Raw genomic sequence first — 13,258 nt, 5'->3', positions numbered from 1 at the left:
TGGTACAAACTAGAGGAGAAAAGACAAGATAAGAATGGAATCATGCTAACACCTTGTCAGACTTCCTTCTGACTAGTGAACCATACACAGACATTGGTCACGCATTTGCAAAGATTCTTCTGGAGTTATGGAAGCTAGAAAATTATTTAAAATGAACAGAACCTACAGTTCCTATGGTCATATCCTTCCATGCCAGACTGCATATATTATATGCACATGGATACACAGAATATGCAGTTTCCCTGAATGACCTTTTATGAGCTAAAAATTTTCACTGATGGGATCACTTTTTTAAAATTATGATACATAAATAAAATGCAAATGTTACATAGGACCCACTTTTCTTTGTGGCTGTTTTGGAGCCAAATACATGACCAGGACAACACACAATATAGTATATGGAGCCAGAAGCATATATGCATAACCAATTTCCATGTAAGCATTACAATTTATATAATTTGTCTCCTATTTAAATGATGGTAGGTTATGTACCAGGCTCCACGTGACTTGTAGAGATTCACCAAATGGACACATTCAGCCCACTCTCCTAAAAACAGCATGACACATGCTCCCTGAATCAGCTGGGTATTGGCAGGTCAGATCAGCCCAGGAATGAGATCAGCTGCTCACCTTTCTTATGCATGTGACTTTCGTTGGACTACATTGGTCGTTCTGTAGTTGGAAATACCATGTGTTGCCATGGTACCCCCTGCAAAAAAAGTAACAGGATTAGAAAGACATCCTTGTGACAACCAAGAAGCAATTCTTCTTTGCCAGAAAAAGCTTCCTTCCTCCTACCCTTCAAAAGCACACCATGAGACTGTCAGCTGGCCCAACCACTGCTCTTGGCTAGGTTCTAGGTGAAGGTGGGAGATTTTTGTGGTCTTCAGAGATTCTCAGTTTTATGCAGTATTATTTAGTCCTCCTTTTAAAAAATAACAGTTGTAGGAAAAGTGTAAACAGGGAAGGAAGTTAGCTCTCAAAGAATTAACACAGATATATTATGACTGGTTATTTATATATCTCAGAGTTGCTGTGCTCTGCAAGAAAATCCAAGTGTATCCTTGCTCAAAACTGTCATCTTCTTTTGTACAAGCCTTATTCTATAGCCCATCATCCTTTATTGTGCCTCACAGAGAAACTATTTGATAATGGTTAGCAATGATGTTATGTTCTGGAAATGGATGACAAGAATTGGGATACACATTTATAAAAACCTTTTCATGTTTCGTTTCTTCTCATCCTAGCAAAGAGGCTTTTTACAAGCCATATATCTATGGGCTGTATTTTCAAGCACAAAAAATAAATGATAAAAAAAAATCTCTATGTATTGGGGAAATGAGAATCTGAGGGTTTTTTTGCAAGGTATTAGGCAGTGAGTGGGCCAGTTCCAGTTAATGTTGTATTCAAGTTAATATTATTCTAGTCTACCTTGCTGAATGTATAGTTTCATCTTTCAGTCATACAAGCAGCTCCTAATTCATCCAGGGATCTGTCTCTATTACTTTCCAAATGATATGTGCAGTAATATTTTGCAGTGTTTTTAGTATCAAAATGACTGCACGTGGATTTAGGCCTCCTGAGCAATTGGAATCTGGAGAACCACGTGCATCCTCTCAGCCTCTTTGTCAGCCTCTTGAGCTACTCATCCAAACTCTTTTTAATGTCAAGAAATACTACAAATATTGTCTTGGTGTCTTAAAACTGCCACCAAAATCTGGCAGCATAATCTTTGAGGCACTAGTGGGCAAAACAAAAACAGTTTGCTTAGGAGATCAAAGGACATCCAAAGCATGAAGACATTCAGAATGATTCCTCTCTCTTTTCATAAGAGCAGCTTCCAGCAGAGATAGAACTACAAAAAGACATGTTTTAAGGAAGTGATCTAACAGGTTGGACCTGAATAATATTATTATGTTCACAGAGTTCTCCTATCTACAAAAATTAATAGCCATTTTATCATCTGGTTTTAAAATCCTTATTCTGCATTCTCATTTCTCCAGTAACATTTATGTAACCTTATAACTGGCCTCATTATGTCATCTGGTTTATTTATTATTACAAAAATATTTGTGGATCTCCTTATTTATGGGTCTTGATCTCTTATATTGTTCTTTCAATGAGGGAATGGTAGAGCCATGAGGTCTTCATCCCAGGATCCACCAGTCCTACCCTGGCAAATGGCCAAGACCTCAAATTCTGTGCTGACCTGAACTCTATCACAAGGGCAGCCTTTCACTATGAAATGCAACCTGCCCTGTTTGGACTTAATTTTTTATCTTGCTCCAACCAGTTTCAACAGAACCTTCCCCCCCCCAACCCCCAAAAGGTTTATGCTCCTGTCAGCACTTAAATTATGGAACTAAAGTAAAGCATGTATATATAACTTTGAAAGTTTAAGTTCCAGTGACAAATCTTAGACATAGAGCAACAATAGAACGTGTTAAAATACAACATATCACAGGGCCTCCATACCTTGAAAAGTTCCATGAAAAAGGAAATTTCAGCAGGCGCTTCTGTCATTTAAATAATAAGTTGTAGCAACCAAAATTCTCTCATCTACCATTTTAAACTTTCTACCTTCAGGGATTTCTTTCCACATAAAATGTTACCTGCCAGGGAAAAACTATGGCTGCATCAACAGTGCAAAATTAATGCAGTTTGAGCATGCTTTAACTGCCATGGCTCAATGCTATGGATTTCTGGGATTTGTAGTTTTGTGAGATATTTAACCTTTTCTGTCAGAGAGCTTTGGTGCCACAACAAACTACAAATCCCAGGATTCCACAGCATTGAGCTATGGCAGTTAAAGCATGCTCAAACTGCATTAATTTTGCAGTGTGGCAGCAGCCTATGATTGGGTTTCTGCATCATGGGAATGTGAAGGACTGTGAAGCACTGACCAGGCCTGATTAGCCACATCCACATAAATGGAGAATGTTGACTGCAAATGCCTACAGGCTACACCAGACACTGAAGTGTGATGTATAGAAAGCTATTCACAGAAATCTTAGTATCAAATCATTAAGTCAAAAGGGATGGGCTCTAAAAGGAGATCCAGACCAAATCCACTGACAAAGATATATTTTAAAAAAACTGTTTAGACTTGCGGTACGTATGCTTTGCATCTGTATTTACCTGTATCGATGTGTTTCCATATCAGGGGTGACTAAAGTGAAAATCTCCACATTTTACCACAGTTCCTAAGAACCCTAATCAGCATCACCAATAGTGAGTAATGCTAGAACTTGCAGTTCAACAACATCTAGAGGGCTGTACTTTGTTAACTCCTGATCTAAACATATATACAGCTTTATCTGATTACTGTTGTAATAGGATGATATACCATAGATGTATTATACAATGTGATTAACATCATCATACATTGCACTGAAAGGGGAAGGGCTTGGCTCTTCTGAACAAAGTTGTATTGATTTTTACAACCCCCTTCCTGTATGATTTTAAATACCTTTGCATGATAAAGAAGCCAGTGGGGCTCTGAAAGCTTGCATCATATATTTTGTGCATCTTGGTTAGTCGAAGGTATCATTGTTTTGTGGATTTTGGAAGTTATTATAGATGTACAGTGTTAAATGGTATTTTTTTAGCTATTAAGAAAATCTAATAGCTTAGTAAAATGTAGTAGATGTGACATGCAGTGGAGTCACGCGACTTGCCAAGAACTGCATCAGAAGAATATCCATTAGGCTCCCATAATAATCCAGGAATGGCCCCAGACATTTTGCTGTTTCAGGCAGACAAGATAATGCCTCCTTCTACATACAAACTAACAGTTGAATCTTACATCAGCACTGGTGAAGGGATAATGTCCTCCATGGCTATATCCGAGGGCAGCAGCCTGACTGCAGGGAATACACACCTCAGTCTGCTCCCTGCCTCTCATAAGCAGCTACCTGAGGTGATTGCCCCACTCTACTCAATTACAATAAACCCATTATACAGGAAGAAATTTTATAACTTCCCAGGTACAAAACATTGTGTTTTTAATGGCTAGAAATCTGAATATCCCCAAACAGAAGTGTAACACAAGGAATGTAATATAGCAGGTGCAGGGATCTTGTAGCCCTCTAGATGTTGTTGGAATTCAGTGCCCAAAATTTGTCATCTTTGGCTGTGGTGACTGATAAGTTAGCCAGATCAGCGCTATCCCAGGAATATTTCAAAGCCAAAATGTGATGGAATGACCCTCTAGTAGTGTCACAAAGACAGACCCTGGGAATGTCACAACATTGATGTCGCCAGGGGCAGACACCTAGTAAGATCATTAAGCACCCATCACAGTTTCACAAAATATACAGTTCAAATGGAAGACACCAAGTTTAAAAAATGAGGAAAATATCTATACACATACACAATTTTCAAGGCATCGCTGTCACTCTGAGGTTCTTCCTAAGTACTGGAAAAGAGAGTTCAGGTCCTGAAATTTGGGGACCCTATGGGCCAGGTTTGCTGAAAGCTGGAGTCAAACATGGGACGGATGCATGATTTCCATCCCTGCAAGTTCAATTGCACAGAAAGGCCCCATAAATCCTTATTTATTTATTGACTCAAATATGTACAGTGCTCCCGCATCATACACGGCTTTCAGCATATGCTGAAAGCTGCACACTGGAAGAAGCAATGGCCTGTGGCACGTATGCTCGTGGTGCACGCACTGCACCAAAGACGCAAGCCCCATTGTTTTAAATGGGACTCCACCATACGTGGTATTTCCCTTACATGGGGGGGGGGAATGGATCCCCCGTGTACGGGAAGGGCACACTGTATTTGTTCCCTTGTTCATCTATCTCTTTGTCCTAGGCCCAATATAGTAACAATAGAAAGCCTGAACGCCATCTTGGTCGAAGCTCTACTTGATCCCCTTCATGAATAACCCTCTCCAGAAAGTTAGAAGAATACTCTGATATGACTGATCACATGCAGCTTTTCACAGTGCATTAAAATACTGATTGCAGCTATCATTTTTCTTAATAACATTTACAAAGAAAACACTGCTGACTGAAGTGAACAAAAACTCCAAAGAGCCAGTAATCTGTTATGACTACTCACAAAAATGGCCTCTTTTGACAAAATGGACTGATTGTGAAATAGGGGAATTTTTCTCAACCAGTCTCACGGTGAAGACTGATTCACCTCTTTGCTGTCTATGACCACTTCTCTGGCCATATGCCCTTGTATACCCATTGTGGGACTCTCTTGGCACCTTTCCACTAACATATATGTTGAATTTTATAGCACTGCAATGGATCTTTCTGAGCGGATTGACAACACTTACATCATACTGGGCACTGCCCAGGATTAAAATCAGGTTTGCCTCCTCTCTGGCCAATTCCATGACAAACTGTTCCAAGGAACAATCATTTATCATATCTAAATGTTTCATCTCTTACAATCTGAAAGGACATTTACTCAATGTAATGCTAGCAGAAGTCACCCATTATTATATTTTCTCCTTTGGCTGCATCTCTGATTTCTTTATCCATCTAACCTTTTGGGGCTGGGGAGGGGCGGGGGGGAATTGTATGCCCTGAGTCAGTCCAGGGTTGTTTTGTCAATACTGACAAAGGTGTTACAGGTTTATAGCAGGAACTGCCAACTTGTGGCCTTCCACATGTTGTGGGACTGCAGTGCCCATCCTCCTTCACATGGGTTATCCTAAGGCTGTCAATTGAGAAGCCTGACACATACACTAAAATGCAATAAACTCAAGTCAGTAACGCGATCCTTTTCCAATTCATGTGCCATTCAAACATATGGAGACACCTATCACAAATGGGGCACAAAGCATGTAAATTTTGCCATTTGAACTCTGTGTGTGTGTGCATGCATGCATGCATGCACAGGCATGCATCTTCAAATCACCTGTCAACTTATGGCAACCCCATGAACTTCATATGGTTTTCTTAGGCAACGAATACTCTGAGGTGGTTTGCCAGTTCCTTGCTCTGAAATAGGAGTTAGCACACAGCTAAAAAACAATTGCCAAATTCAATTCTAATTCAGGATGTATCCTTATATTATCACATGTGTTTTGCTGCTGACGTTGCCGGTGAGGTGAATCCCAGGTAACTTCCAGCTAGAATCCAAGCTCAGCAGGCCAATTTGCAAAGCCAGGAGCTTCCCAGTTTTGAAAAGAGGTTGGCTGAGCTCGGATTCTAGCCAGATGTTATCCAGGTTTCATCTGGCTGACGTCGCCAGTGAGGTGAATTCCAGGTAACATCCGGCAGCAGCAAAATGCGTATAATAGTATCAGGATGCATCCTGAATTAGAACTAAATTCAGCGGTAGTAAGTCACTTTTTTTAGCTATGCGTTAAACTCAATAGTCTACAGCACCTGCTATTCATTGGCAATCTCCCACTCGAGTACTAGCCACGGCTGACACAGCTTAACTTCCAAAATCAGACAGGATCTTCCAAGATCAGTCAATCTCAGCTCTTAGACAGCCTCCAGCAAAGGTTCCCATTACTACTTAGCAGCACAGATTTTCTGCATTGCCACAGAAATAATGTGGAGCAACTGTGGGGGTGGGATATGTGAGGTTTTATTTTTCCTTTTCCCTTGTGTGACATTTATTCCTAAATAAGTTTTGCATATGACTATTTCTATCCAGTGCTGCTAGAATGCTATAAAAAGCACTTTTGTAGATCCGTGTGTGTGTGTCTGTGTGTGTGTGTGTGTGTAAAAGAGAGAAAGATTGTGTCCTTCCTATCAAGGCACCTGAAGGGGGGCAAAGTGCATTAGCAAAAGGCATTGTGGCTGTTTCTAAATGGCCCATCTCTTAACTTGAACCCCCTGTGTTGTTTAGGAACAAAGCCTACATGACTCACTTGACCATTGTTAAGGCAGAGCAAGCATTTTTATGTTGGCAGTAGAGACATACAGGGCACAGCTGCAATTTACTGTAAATCTGTGAGGTTTATTTGAAGTACAGTACTGTGGGTGGAAAACTAGCCATATCCCACCAAAACAATTCAGCCCTGCTTCCTGTGTCTGCCTGTGCTCTCTGTGAAATCTCCCTGAGGCTTGCCTTTCCTTGTTCTTTGTAATTCAAGGATTGTTAACACCACACTGATGTTGAAACTGATCTCCTGATCCCAGCAATGTATGGTGATAGGGTGCAGTTCTATGATATGAGTGACATAATTAACAGTGTAATCAGGATGATCTCTCAGCTACTGGCCTGGCTGGCTGTAAGAATCTGGGAAGTACAGTTAAACATAGGCCCAGTACACCCCTTAGAGAATGTTTGGAACGGCGGCGGCCTAATTTCCTCCAAAGGGAAGCCACAGCCGCCAAACCATGCAGCTTCCCTCCACAGGAAAAAGAACTCAAGAAAAGCGGGTTCTTTTTAAGCCGCAGGGGCGGCGTAACAAGTGCGCCACTGGTGCACTCATTATGTAGGTGCCACACAGCAACGTGTGGATGCCGTGTGGCGCTTACATAACAATGTAGGTGCCCATGTACACAGGGCACTGCCATTGTTACGCCGACAGTATGTTCTAGAGTTAGGGACCGTGCAGTTGCTGCGCAGTCCCTAACCCTAGAATCGGTGCAGGTATGCCGCTTACTGGCGGTATGTACCATGCCATAAGTAACTTTGCCATGCTCTGGTCTCTCATTTGTTGTTGTTGTTGTTTTTGTTGTGTTCCCACTTTCTGAATGGGAAAAATGCTAGGTTTCCAATTGCCCATCAGTTTGCATATCATCATCGTTTATTAACTTTTAACAATATTTTACACTGTATTGGAGTCTCAAGAGTGCAAATCCAGCAAGGATCAGGTAGTCAAGTCCACTTGGCAAATTAGGAATTGCTGCTTGAAGACTGTGATGCCACTTGCTTCTATTTTACAAACTCATACTTTGCTCTGGAGGACCCACCTGAAATTGCTGATCATGACCAGCACATTTTTGCTGTGTGCCTGCCTCTGCTGCTTCAATAGACACCAAGTCATGGATTTGTTTTGAAGACTCAGCAATGTTCAAACACTATTCCTCTGGCATGGCAGAACAAGTTTAAATTTTCCCACCAGCCAGCCAGCCTGTGGAACATATTCACAACGAGAATAGTACCCACATAAATAGCTGCACAGATTCACTCCCTCTTAACAATTCTCCTCTTTACAGCTGTCTGCATGTGATGTATTGGGCCTGGCAAGCTTCCTTTCTCTTTGCACGTGCCACAGATAAAAGGAAAACATTGTCTGAAGATCTCTAGTGACGCCAGCTATGCTAAAGCACAGGACCTGTGAGTCTCTCCCCCACCCCATCCCTTCTGCAGAATCACAGCCACAGGTCCAAAGTTCAATAAGGTTTTACATGGAACAATTACTAGGGTAGGGTGAAGGAGAATGGTGAGAATCAAAATAGCTACACAGCTGCTGTTATCCACTGCATTAATGATGGTCTCAATCTTGCAAGTGTAAGAATTAATTCATCTTTGGCCACACAATCTTTCTGTATCTCCATCATCAGGCACTTCCTCTTCCAGTGCAAATACAAAAGGAACATGGCTGCTTTGGTTTGCAGGGCCTTCTACATCTAGGCAACAAAACTATGGAAGTAATTGCAGTTAAATGAAAAGGGCTTTAAAAAAAACAGGGGAGGAAATGGCATATATGACCTCTAGGATGGAAAGTTACTAGAGAGGAGTGTAACTCAAGAGAAATATTATTTAGAATATTACTCAGTGGTGTAGTTGTTAATAGGGAAAGCCAGGCTGACATTCATTCTTAGCCATGGAGCTCACTGGGTGGCACTGGATTTCTCCCAGCCTAAATATATCTCTCACAGGTTTGTTATCAGTACATTTGTGGGGGAACCATCGATGCTGCCCCCAAAGTCCCTAAAATAGGGTTGCCATAATTGTCCACTAAAACCTGGGACAAAATGTAGGACAAAATCTAGACCAAACTGTAGGACAACTGCAGGACAAAACTCAGCCCAAAATGTACGACATTTAAGAAGAATGGAGGACCTTAAATGTCCTACATTTTGGGCTGAGTTTTGTCCTGCAGTCCTACAGTTTGGTCTAGATTTTGTCCTACATTTTGTCCCAGGTTTAGTGGACAATTATGGCAACCCTACAAGAAAACAGGTTATTATTTTAATTCTTAATATGAGAACAAAACTACATTACAAAAATGAAACCAAACAGGGTTGCCATGTTGATGATATTCTAGTTTAATAGTCAATGGGCTAAGAACTAAGAATTTATGCCAACATAATGGTGGTTTTGAATACTGCATTAGGACTCTGGGAAACCAGGCTTCACATTTCTGCTCAACCATGGGAATTCAGTGGGTGACCTTGGGCAAATCACACACTCTCAGCTTCAGAAAAAGGCAATGTCAAACCTCCTCTGAACACTCTAGGATGAGGTTGCCATAAGCTGACTTGAAGGCACATAACAGTCATACCAATGGTTGGTACATGAATGAGAGCATTCATTAGGTGTAGACCATTTCCCTGTTTGCCTAGCATACACTGCCAGTCCTTTTGTGGATCCTCCTTTAATAGAATTTCAATCTACTTTGAAATGCCACCGAACAAAATGATAAGAGTGCTTCCTGTAAGAATGCAAGGCATAACCTTCCTACTTCATCTCTTTATTTCCCACTTTCTTCTTTTTATTAAGGGCCAAGCAACACTTTAATGCCAACATATTGAGAATTATATACTGGTGATGAGGATGACAATTATTGGCTACAAGATTTAGACCTATATGGTTTTGAAACACCCAGTGGGTAATGATGGAGGGTCCAAAAAGACTCAGAATTTCACTAGAATGCATTAAACATTTTATTTAGGCGGGGGGGGGGGGGAATGCAAAATACAATAGTCAGTATGGTAGTTTTTACCATTTTGACAAAAAGTGTGGTAATCTATAGTTGATGCATTGTATTAAAGCTTGCCATTAGATGGTAATATATGCAAACTTTGAAGAGCTGCCATAGTTACATTTCTGGAAAAGAAATAAAATGTAATATAAATTCAGAACAAATTTGATTGTGTATTCCTGCATGGCAGGGCGTTAAACTGGGTGACCCTTATGGTCCTTTCCAACTCCATGATTCTATTTTTTAAAAACCCATACAGTTGACAACGCTGGCACTACAAAAATACTAAGTGAATTGGCTATTTGGACTACAAGTACAGTGGGTCCTTGGCATCTGCTGGGATTTGTTTCCGGGACTCTCCATAGGTACCAAAATCTGTTGATGCCCAACACCCATTAAATTCAGTGTGGAAGTAAAATGATGTCATTTATATAAAATGGAAAAAAATCAAGTTTTGCATTTTGGAATATATATATATATATATATATATATATATATATATATATATTCACACCATGAATAAAGAATCCGTGGATACAGAGAACTGTGTAGACAGCTACATGAACTGACATCTGCTTAACTTCTTCCTCTGGTACTTGATTTTAAACTGCTAAAGCTAAAATATGTAAAATATTATAGTTTCCACTTATCTCCTGCATGTTACTTAAATTTCAAAAGCTAAGATAAACCTACAGTTCTCTAAGACACTTAAAAGATTAAAAGTATCACTTAAATTATTAAATGTATGAGAGAGTACAAAAACAAATTGTCTTTAAAAAGCTCCAATAAAGGTTAAAACGACAAAAAAAGAATGCTTTAAAAAGGTAAAGAATACTTTTACAAGGTCAAAAAAATAGAAAAGTATACTTAAAAGATTAAAAAAGCTGGCAACTGTGTACAAAGCTTTGAATAGACAGTAATTGTTGGATTAAACTGTGTGGATCTGAGTTGAGTTTAAGTCCAAGCCTAAGACCTAGTCCAAAAAGGTTTCCAACTGTCAAAATAATATTTTAGAAAGTCTTTTCTGAATCCTAGCTTCAGCCAAAAATTAAAGTATAAAAGCTTAACTGAATCCAAGTATGTAATCACTAAAGTTTGGTTCCAGTGATGAATCAGGAAAGAAGAAGGAAAGCAAATACACTAAGTATCAAAGGAAGTATGCCTTTCAGTTCCACTCCCTGCCTTTTGTAACTTTTACAGGTGGGGTCCACCATGAGGGGACACTTCAGCCATACACCAGTTAGAGGTGGCGATTCCATTCTTCCCAGATATCATCTCATTTTATTTTAGGAACATCTAATGTTTGCCCTTTATTATTTGAAATTGCTCTTGCATGGTCTTTTTTTTGGGGGGGGGGTCCTTTGAAGTTTTACCCATCTGGTTACTTTATCTCATTGACACTCACTCTCAGTGCATCTTCTCTGAATGTGATCTCCCCCCCCCATTGTTCTCAAGGGAACATTTATATTATTTTATATCACTGTCATGGCTTCACCACCCAATAAACATCAGATAAAATGTTCTCAGTCCTCTTATCACTGCAGGGAAGACACATTATGCAGTGGGAAGGCCCAGTAGCCTGTCCCAGGCTGCATCTGCACTGCAAAAAATAATCCACCTTCATTCCACTTTAACTGCCATGGCTCAATGCTATGGAATTCTGGGATTTGTAGTTCATTGTGGCAACAGAGCTCTCTTGACAGAAAAGATTAAATGTCTCACAAAACTGCAGATCCCAGAATTCCACAGCACTGAGCCATGGCAGGTAAAGTGGTGTCAAACTGGGTTATTTCTGCAGTGCAGATGCAATCCAAAAGGGGCAGAATATGAACTAGTAACTGGAGATTAAAAGTGAACAAATTAAAATGATAAAGGAGGTAGCTCTCTATGCATTTTTATGACATTAACATTGGATGCAGACCAAAGAGAATTTCAGAGAAGTTAAGATTAAAGGACAACAATATTGCATAAACAACAAACAAAAAAGATCCAGAGAGGCTGGAATTAACATACTAGAAGAACATGGAAGCCAGGTAGAAAGGACATGGAAATGCCATTTAGATTTAAAGATAGCAAATCAATAGTATTGTGGATAGCACAAGGGAGACAGGCTTGAATTCCTATTTCATCATACAGAGGAAAGGTTGAAAATAAGCTACAGTCATTGCTTCCAGTGATCTGGCATTAGATATTTATTGCCTTGTATGCTAACAGACAACACTTTGGAAGTCCCTTGTTTTGTATGAGTCAAGTGGGTCATAAGTGTATTATCCTAGACTATGAAGTCTACAATTATAATTTCTACAATATTTTTAATTCCATGCTATTTTTCTCCTTTTGTATACCCATAATGCTTTGAAACTATATAAAGCAAAATGCCCTACATTGTATATTTTTAATTCTCCCCTCCCCCTCCCCCATATTTTTCTGTCTTCATAAAAAAAGAACTTGGAAGTTCAATGTTTATTTTCATCTCTCCAAATGAAAGCAGAAAGCTGCCACAGCAGGAAATACCAGGGCACTAATTGCTAGATATGGTTGCTGAGTCTTTTTAGGGAGAGAATCAAAAAGGGGGTTCAGAGTTTCTCATCCCTTCAGCAAGCACATGGTCTCCTCCAAGGAATGAGTCCAGTTAACTGTGAGCATAAACCAGTGCCAGATCTCCCTGCTGCAGGACTTCCTTTCCCAGATCCAGTCCTGCAGTGTGGCCAGCAGAGGGAACGGTAGGGATACCTCATATTTCCATGGGGGGCACGGGGCATAGAAAATGTAGATCTTGCTCATTTCTGAAAGCTCTTTCCCATGCTTCCCAGTGACAATGGGAGTGATCAAGCCTTAGGTCCCAAAGCCTAATGGCTCTCATGGCCATGAGACTTCCCTGCTGACATTCCTTCCCCATTCCCAGCTACCAGGTATGTTTGGGCAATGAAGCAGTGGCAGGGAGGCTTTCCTTGAAGCTGATTTGTAGCAGCTAGTTCATTTTTGCACCTGAGTCAAATGATGCCCAAATTAGTTTGCTCTCGGTCAACTTCAAATTAAGCCCAACGAAACTTGCTTGGTCAACTGTATGATGCATGAACATTTAAACACTGTTGTAAATTAACTTATAGTCCAAAAGTCTTCTCAGTCTTGGCCCACACCCACACCTGAAAGATTTACTTTCCAGGAGAGTGACCACATGTTCTAATTTTTAAGGAGAGTCCTCCTTAAGAAGCACTGCAAGGGCATGGAACTGGGAATTTCATAGGGTTTTCTTAGGCAGTTTTGCCAGTTTCTTGCATCCTACAGCACCTGATATTAATCACTGGTTTCCCCTCCAAGCACTAAACAGGGCTGACCCTGCTTAGCTTCCAAGATCAGACAGAATTGGTGCCATTTGGATATTTAGGCCCTTCTTGA

General features: G+C 40.3%; 1 protein-coding gene and 1 long non-coding RNA gene across 2 annotated transcripts in view; one reads left to right on the top strand and one right to left on the bottom strand.

Moving 5' to 3' along the window:
• LOC121928626 (phosphatidylinositol 3-kinase regulatory subunit gamma) overlaps window positions 1–13,258 on the top strand; it is a 345,443-nt gene that overhangs the window by 256,795 nt on the left and 75,390 nt on the right. The window lies entirely within an intron of this gene.
• LOC121928627 overlaps window positions 1–13,258 on the bottom strand; it is a 39,294-nt gene that overhangs the window by 787 nt on the left and 25,249 nt on the right. The window contains exon 3 of the long non-coding RNA XR_006103534.1: window positions 631–709. This is a non-coding gene — a long non-coding RNA (uncharacterized LOC121928627). The remainder of the gene's footprint in view (window positions 1–630; window positions 710–13,258) is intronic.

This window comes from Sceloporus undulatus, chromosome 4, assembly GCF_019175285.1.
Source record: "Sceloporus undulatus isolate JIND9_A2432 ecotype Alabama chromosome 4, SceUnd_v1.1, whole genome shotgun sequence".
Lineage (NCBI taxonomy): Eukaryota > Metazoa > Chordata > Lepidosauria > Squamata > Phrynosomatidae > Sceloporus > Sceloporus undulatus.
This window is presented reverse-complemented; position numbering and strand designations above follow the sequence as displayed.